Genomic DNA, 8,737 nt, shown 5'->3' on the forward strand with positions numbered 1-8,737 from the left:
GATTTGTTAAAAGTCAAAGTAAATATTTTGTTCATGTTCATACATTTCAATTTAGCAATGCATGTGGGTCATAATTTAGCACTGCATATTGGGTTAACTGGTTTCTTTAATGCGATAGGTAATTATTTTTTAAATAATAGTTTTCTGTTAATTTCACTAGTTCAAAATTATTTCTTTATCAAAAAAAAAAAAATCTTATCGTCTGCATGGGAGCTTTAAACAGTCTTTAGGCGGTTTTTACTTTGGCATCTAAGAATGGTATAGAATAAACCATGCAGTTATTTGTTTTCTGTTTCTCAGAGTCCCCAAATGGGTTTATTCCTAGACTGAACATATCTCATGTGCAAAATGGAGTGTACAGAACCATTGGAAAGATGATATCTACTCTAATAGTCCAAGGTGGTAAACCACCGGCTTTTCTTGCACTCCATGTCGTGGACTATATTGTGACTGGAGATATCCTTCAAGTAGATGTCACACCTGATGACATAGCTAACACTGAATTAAGGGATTCTCTGAAAAAGGTATTAGTAGTATGAGACTAACCATGCTTTATAGTGCGATTTAGATGGTATACAGATTTCAGTCATTTCTGTTTGGTGTCCTGGGTTTGTTGTCACATGAAAAAGTTACATTGGTTTAATCTTCAGGTCAATCAAGCTAGCACAAACGATGCATTGGAGGAAGCTGTGAACAGCTGTGACTCATGGAGGTTTGATGTTGAGGGTCTTCCAAATCCAGTCAACATGGACACAAAACATGCCTTTGTTAACAATGCAACATTGTACCATGTCTTCTTGCAACGACAAAGCTGCCTTAATAAACTCATTGATGGCCTGTCCTACTACGAAGTAAGTTAACAAAGTTACAGTATTTAACATCTGGTATACTGCAAGTTTGATGTTTATGCCATTAGAGCCACTTCTGGTTGCTTGCCAAAGTGATACTAATACTATGTTTTTTTTCTCCTAAAGGTACTGCCATTTTGAGGGAAAATCCTAGCATGCTGATTATTCTTGACATGCCTGCAGAAAAAAACGATGTCACTGCAGAAGTTGTAGCTAGCCTTTTAAAACCAAGCTACTCTGTTTTAGGTAACAGAAGGCCAAGAGAGGAGTTGATGGTGGTGAAATTCAGAGAACTTCTCCAGTGTGTGCAGAGTAAGTAGGCACTAGCATTTGTGTATTGTATATTTCAGGGCGCCAAATAGCTCAGTGGTTAGTTCCTGGTTTGATTCCGGCTGGCAAAATGTCATTGTATTCTCAGGCAAGGCACTTGAACCTTAGTTTCCCCAGGGGGATTGTCCTTGTACATAATATACTTGATGTTAGTCTATACTTAATTTAGGTCACTCTGGATAAGAGTGGCTGCTAAATGATTATACTGTAAATGTATTTTTGCAGAGAGCATGTATGAATACATTTGAAGATATTTATAGTTGTAGTAATCCAATTCTCAAATCCTTTTTTTAGGATAAAGGGTATTCATGCAGAATTTGGACTGTAGTCACATACTGACATTTGCAACAGGGAGCAGTAAAGTTCCAGCAGTTGGATTTCAACCAAATCCTAAAATATCCTTTGTCCATGATGAAACCAAAGAACTATCCTATTGCTTGCACCTGTTCGAATGAACTTCAGATCTTTGTCAATACAAAAAACATGGGTGATGAGTTTGATTACTGCTTTGTGGTGGCTCTCATGAATGGAGCTGTGTTCAGCATATAATCAATATAATCAAACGGCACACAAACTTTCTCTCTATCATTTATGAACAAGTTTGCTTTTGAACTATTTTGTTTCTGTAACAACTCTTAGTTGTACAACTTACTCAACTCATACAACTGGCCCCCTTTTTCTTTCTTTTTTTATCAATCGGGGGACATAATCACCAAGGACCAATCCCATTCTTTGAGTTCATGCTAGGTGTGATCAATATATATTAGCTCATTGTATGTATTACTCTTTGAACAAATAATTGTTCAAAAATGTTGCCAGTGCAAATTCATATCCTTATAGCATAACTCTTGACAGTGATCCAATTCATGTTCTCATGTAGTGTTAGTGTAATGCTGCCCAACAGCTCAATATTACTTTTCAATAGATCCTGCTGGTTTATCTTAACAAAACTTGTAAATCCACAGCAAGAACATCATTGGTGGCCAAGCCGCGAAGCCACTTTAAGTGTTTCTACGTATTCTTCTTATTATTATTATTATTATACATCTTCTTCTGCCATGGGAGTCTATGGCAGCCCCTAGAACTGTATTGTCAGAAGTTGTGAAATTTGGCACACTCTTTGGGACCAGTCCCCTCATCAATTTCACCAAGTTTCATGTCTCCCATTCCAACCATCTAGCGCCACCTGTGTTGCCTTGTTAATCAGTTGTATGTTTCCTGTGTTGGCACCTCCTACTGGTGAGTTTGTGTAGTGGAGATTCAGGTCATGTGACCAGAAGTTACATCATCAGTTACTATGAGGCAGTCCTCCTTCTTATATATAAGAGAGAGGAAGCACATGTTCATATCTGTTATCATCCAGGCGTTCACGTCCGAGAGGGAGAATCGTTGGTATGTGTCATCAATCTTTTGGGTCATCTATTATTTATATTGAGTTATATTTTGTAGATCGAAGCATGTTTAAGGTGTTTATTAACGGACACGGGAGATGGTGTTTTCACGTGTCACATTGTTTAGCAATATCTTAACACTTTGGATTTAATATAGATACAATTTATGTTTGGTGTATTACTACATATTATTTGTCACGTATTAGCATACATACGAACGTGTATGTGGACATATTTATTTACACTGTATTTTCTTTGTAGTTTTACTCCTATGGACAATCAATGACTACAATAAAGAACTTCAACTGGAAGCCTCTGTTTACGTGGTGGTGATTGGGACGGAGTTATCCACCTGTATATCCATGCAAGGCGTGTGGAGAGGACAGGACAGTAAAACAACGCTCTCTAACGGACTGAACTGTGATGCAAAAGACAAGGTTTCACGACGAGAGTAAGTGAAAACCTTTTATCAAAATGTCGGAGAAGAAATCATCAAAATCTCAGTCATCACGGACACGGTCTCGTACCTCACGTTCATCTTTATCGAAGAGCCCCAACAGCTCTTCCACCAATGCCGCTGCAGCCTTAGCTCGTGCTGAAGCCCAAGCTGCTAAAGTAGAGGCATCATTTGCAGAGCAAGAAAGCCACATCAAAATAGAACAAGCACGCTTAAACGTGGAGAAAACACGTTTGGAGGTATCCTTCGACACTCTTCAACTAGAGAAAAAAGCTGCTGCAGCAGAAGCTAAGGCTGAAGCATTAGAGGCAGCAATGGATGAGCAGAGCGAAGCCCTGAGCTCTAATATTGATATGGCAACGGATGACCCAGCAGAGCACACAAAAGCATACGTTGAAGAGCAGATAAAGTACACTGCTCATCAGCAAGTACCTGCATTGGGAAAACCTTCTACTGACAGTATAAGTCAACAAGGTACGGTTATCCAGCGGGTCCCAGACGCTGGCGTGCAGTGCAATTGGCAGGATAATAAACCAATCCACAACAGTCATCCTGGGGTGCAAGCATCAACAGTTGGACGCCAGAGAGGGCAGGCTGCTATTTACACTCCACAACTTTCTGATAGAAAGCCCCCAAAATTGTTGTATTCAGGACGGAGCATGGATCACACGAGTCAGACACAAGCAAATAATAACAGAGACTGTCCACAAGCTTCTCCGTATGCAAATGCTCATCAGGCTCATCCGTCTGACAGCCAGAGCATGTCAGACTTTGTCAGGTTTTTGCAAGACGGGAACTTGTGTCTTCAGGGCTTCTCCAATTCAATGATCAACCAGAGAATTACAGAGCTTGGAGAGCATCATTCCTCAATGCCATACAAGGTTTAAACCTAACAGACAGCAAAGAAATTGATCTGTTAGTGAAGTGGCTAGGTGCAGAATCAGCGACTCAAGTGAAGAGGATAAGAGCTGTGAATGTCCACCATCCACAGAATGGGCTCAAAATGGCTTGGGATAGGCTCAACGAGTGCTACGGGTCGCCAGAGGTCATAGAGAATTCGTCGTTCCAAAGACTGGAAAACTTCCCGAAGATCACAAATAAGGACCATAAGAAGTTGAGAGAGCTCGGTGACTTGTTAATGGAGCTTGAAGCGGCTAAATCAGATGGAGATCTGCTCGGACTTACCTACTTAGACACCGCTCGTGGTATCAACCCCATCGTACAGAAGCTGCCATACAATCTGCAGGAGAGATGGCTCTCTCACGGTTCTAGGTTTAAGGACAATTTCAATGTTCCTTTCCCTCCATTTAACTACTTTGTGGAATTTGTGTGCCAGCAAGCCAAAATGAGAAACGACCCTAGCTTCTCACTCACTGCAAGCAGTACTGAACCTACGCCGATGAGGAAATCAGCACCTAAGTATGACAGTCCAATCTCTGTCCACAAGACTGATGTGTCACCTAGCACCTCAACATGGGCTAAGACAACACAGAAGAATGAAATGGATGTTGCCAAGCAATGCCCCATACATAACAAACCACACCCATTGCAAAAGTGTCGTGGCTTTAGAGAAAAATCCATTGAGGAAAGGAAGGCTTTTTTAAAGCAACATGGCATCTGCTACAAATGCTGTGCATCATCAGCACATTTGGCCAAAAATTGCAACAGCTGCATCAAGTGTTATGAATGCGGGAGTGAGAGTCACAACTCAGCCCTGCACCCCGGACCTGCACCATGGCTCTCGATGGCCCACACCCCTCCATGTGAGCATGGCGGGGAGGGAGGATTCAATGCTGATGAGGCTACTGTTTCGGCGACCTGTACTCAGGTCTGTGGGGGAGATCGCACCGAAAAATCACGTGCTAAGATTTGTCTCGTGAAAGTCTATCCAAATGGCCAGCAGGAAAAGGCAATGCGGTGCTACGCAATACTAGACGATCAGAGCAATCGTTCGTTAGTAAGGTCTGAGTTCTGTGACCTCTTCAACGTCAAATCCCACAACTCTCCTTACTCACTTAAGACATGTGCTGGTGTAGTTGAGACATCAGGCAGAAGAGCACATGGTTTCCAGGTGGAATCCATAGATGGACAAGTTGCTCTCTCTCTACCTACACTGATTGAGTGTAACAAAATTCCAAACAATCGCTGCAAAATACCCACTCCGGAAGCGGCAAGGCATCACGCACACCTGAAACCTCTGGTGCATCACATCCCAAAGCTAGACCCTCAGGCTTCCTATTATGCTCCTACTTGGCAGAGACATAATAAGGGTTCACAAAGTAAGGAAACAGATAAATGGGCCACATGATTCACCCTATGCCCAGAGGCTGGACTTGGGATGGGTTATCGTTGGTAATGTTTGTCTTGGAAGTGTCCACAAGCTAACCACTGTGAGAACCTATTTTACCAACACTCTGGAAAATGGACGCCATTCTGTCTTTGGACCATGTCCAAACCGCTATGTTGTGAAGGAGAAGTTATATGACAACAAGGCCACAAGTCTCCCTGCACCTGTCCATGTGGAGGCTCCCACATGTGAGGACTACGGAGAGCATCTGGGACGTCATGTCTTTGGACAGACAAAAGATGATGACAAAATAGGCCTTTCTGTTGAAGATATGCTCTTTCAGAAGACAATGGAACAGGGAGTCTATAAAGATGAGGACAATAGCTGGGTAGCTCCCCTGCCTTTCAGAGAGCCGCGGAGACGCCTTCCCAACAACAGGTCACAAGAAGCTGATCGCTTGTCTTCACTACACCGCTCCTTTGACAAGAAGCCTGAGATGAAGGAACATTTTATCTCTTTCATGGAAAAGATATTCAAGAATGGCCATGCAGAGGTAGCTCCTCCGCTGAAAACGGAAGAAGAATGTTGGTACTTACCTTGCTTCGGAGTTTACCATCCTAAGAAACCAGGCCAGATCCGGGTCGTCTTCGATTCAAGTGCTCAACACAAAGGTGTCTCACTGAATCAGGTACTTGTGACTGGCCCAGACCTCAATAACAGTCTACTTGGGGTACTGATTCGTTTTCGAAAGGACTCCATTGCCATCACAGCGGACATACAACAGATGTTCCACTGCTTCGTTGTCAGACCGGAAGAGAGGAATTACCTACGATTTCTATGGCACAGGGACAACGACCTGGAAAAAGACATCGTGGAATATCGCATGAAAGTGCATGTCTTCGGCAATAGTCCAGCACCAGCCGTTGCCACTCACTGTCTCCGGCGAGCCGCAGAAGAAGGAGAGAAAGAGTTTGGCAAAGACGCCAGGCAGTACGTCGATCGAGACTTCTATGTTGACGACGGACTGAAGTCTCTCCCCACAAAGGAAGCTGCCATTGATTTGTTCAAGAGAACGCATAACATGCTGGCTTGCTCCAACCTCAGGCTACATAAAATAGCCTCGAACAGCCGAGAAGTCATGGAGGCATTCCCCATCGAAGATCACGCCAACGATCTGAAGGATCTGGAAATTGGCGTTGACCCCTTACCTATACAGCGCAGCCTTGGACTCTGCTGGGACTTGAAGACCGACACTTTCCTGTTCCAAGTGGCAGAAGAAAAGAAGCCCTTCACTCGCAGAGGAGTTTTAGCAACAGTCAACAGCCTTTATGACCCCTTAGGATTTGTGGCTCCAGTCACCATACAAGGCAAGGCTTTGGTTAGGGACCTCTCATCTGAGACTAGTGACTGGGATGCTCCATTGTCTCCGGATGGACAGGAAAGTTGGGAAAAGTGGAGAGAGTCCCTCAAAGAGCTGGAGCTCCTGAACATTCCAAGGCCATATACAAAAGTGTCTCCAGCCCTTGCGCAGCACAGAGAACTCTGTGTCTTTGGGGATGCTTCGAACAAGGCAATAGGTGCTGTTGCCTATCTAAAAGTCACAGATTCAGAAGGTAACTGCCGCACAGGGTTCATTTTAGGCAAGGCAAGATTGGCTCCACGGCCAGAACAAACTATACCTCGGTTAGAGTTGTGTGCAGCAGTGTTGGCTGTGGGCATGGCAGAACTCATCATTTCCGAGATCGACATTGAGTTTGATGCACTCACCTTTTATACTGACAGCAAAGTAGTCCTGGGCTACATTTACAATGAGAAAAGGAGATTCCATGTTTATGTCCACAACAGGATCCAAAGGATCAGAAGGAGCACAAAGCCAGAGCAATGGCGTTATGTGTCTACTGAGCACAATCCTGCGGACCACGCCACAAGGTCTGTACATGCAGCTCGTCTGAAGTACACAAGCTGGTTTACCGGACCTCAGTTTCTGTGTCAACCAGAGGAAACACCTTTCAAGACAGAGGTGTTTGAGCTAGTAGACCCAGGACAGGATAAAGACCTGCGCACCCAAGTAACAGTGCTTGCCTCCACCACCGATGACAGCCGACACGGATCCCAGCGCTTTCAACGCTTTTCGACTTGGAGGGCTCTTAGTCGTGGCATCTGTTTCCTCAGACGCACTGCCTACCACTTCAAGAAGGCTTCAGAAGATCCTGGCCATACCTCCAAAGAATGGCGTCACAGTGGAACACCATACTCAGTGAAGGAACTCAGGCAGAGTAGAAACGTCATCATTCTATCGGTGCAGCAAGAAACTTATGCTGAAGAGATCGATTTCATCAAGGATCAAAGAAATATGCCCAAGAGCAGCCCTCTCAGGATGTTGGATCCATTCATTGATGAGGATGGTCTCTTGAGGGTTGGAGGACGGATACGGGAGTCACATTTGGGATACGAGGAGAAAAGGCCCTTAATCATTCCTGGACGTCATCATGTTGCATCCCTTCTTGTGCGACATTATCATACAGAGTCACAACATCAAGGACGCCATTTTACTGAGGGCGCAGTCCGTTCAGCTGGCTACTGGATTGTGGGGGCAAAAAGGTGTGTAAGCAGCTTCATCTTCAAGTGCATCACCTGCCGTAAGCTACGAGGTACATGTGAGGTCCAGAAAATGGCTGACTTACCTCTGGATAGACTCAGCATGGACCCACCTTTCACTCATGTCGGTGTTGATGTCTTTGGACCTTGGACTGTCTCAGCACGTCGTACTAGGGGTGGCCATGCCGAAAGTAAAAGATGGGCCGTCCTATTTACCTGTTTGAGCGTCAGAGCTATCCATCTTGAGGTTATAGAGTCAATGGACAGCTCCAGCTTTATAAATGCGCTGAGAAGGTTCCTGGCAATCCGTGGGCCGGTCAAGCACATCCGCTCAGACCGGGGTACCAACTTCATCGGAGCATGCAAGGAGCTAGGAATCCCTTCTAATGTTGATGAGGATATGGTGAAGAGGTACCTCTCTGAAAAGGGCTGCACCTGGACGTTCAACCCGCCTCATGCCTCTCATATGGGTGGGGCATGGGAGAGGATGATTGGAATCACCCGCAGAATTCTCGACTCCATGCTTCTCCAGTCCCAGACCTCCCGGCTCACTCATGAGGTGCTCACCACCTTTATGGCTGAGGTGATGGCAATTGTCAACAACAGACCTGTAGTACCTGTTTCCACAGATGCAGAAGATCCATTCATCCTCAGTCCTGCCACACTGTTGACGCAGAAAACCGGTCCTCATCTCATCCCTCCAGGTGACAACAAGAACCTACATAAGCGACAGTGGCGACAAGTGCAAAGCCTGGCCGATACCTTTTGGGACAGATGGCGCAAACAGTACTTGTCTACCCTGCAAGCAAGAAGGAAATGGACGTCT

The 8,737-nt window shown here is 44.7% G+C and overlaps 1 long non-coding RNA gene across 1 annotated transcript; it reads left to right on the plus strand.

Annotated features, from left to right (window-relative positions):
• The first annotated feature begins 2,487 nt into the window (after positions 1-2,487).
• On the plus strand, positions 2,488-2,880 carry LOC146220809 (uncharacterized). The gene is made up of 2 exons (XR_014750835.1): positions 2,488-2,570; positions 2,831-2,880. It is a non-coding gene; the product is annotated as an uncharacterized LOC146220809 (long non-coding RNA).
• The last annotated feature ends 5,857 nt before the right edge of the window (positions 2,881-8,737 follow it).

The sequence above is a fragment of the Hypomesus nipponensis genome, chromosome 27, assembly GCF_054491055.1.
Source record: "Hypomesus nipponensis isolate SF chromosome 27, ASM5449105v1, whole genome shotgun sequence".
NCBI classification, from domain to species: Eukaryota; Metazoa; Chordata; class Actinopteri; order Osmeriformes; family Osmeridae; genus Hypomesus; species Hypomesus nipponensis.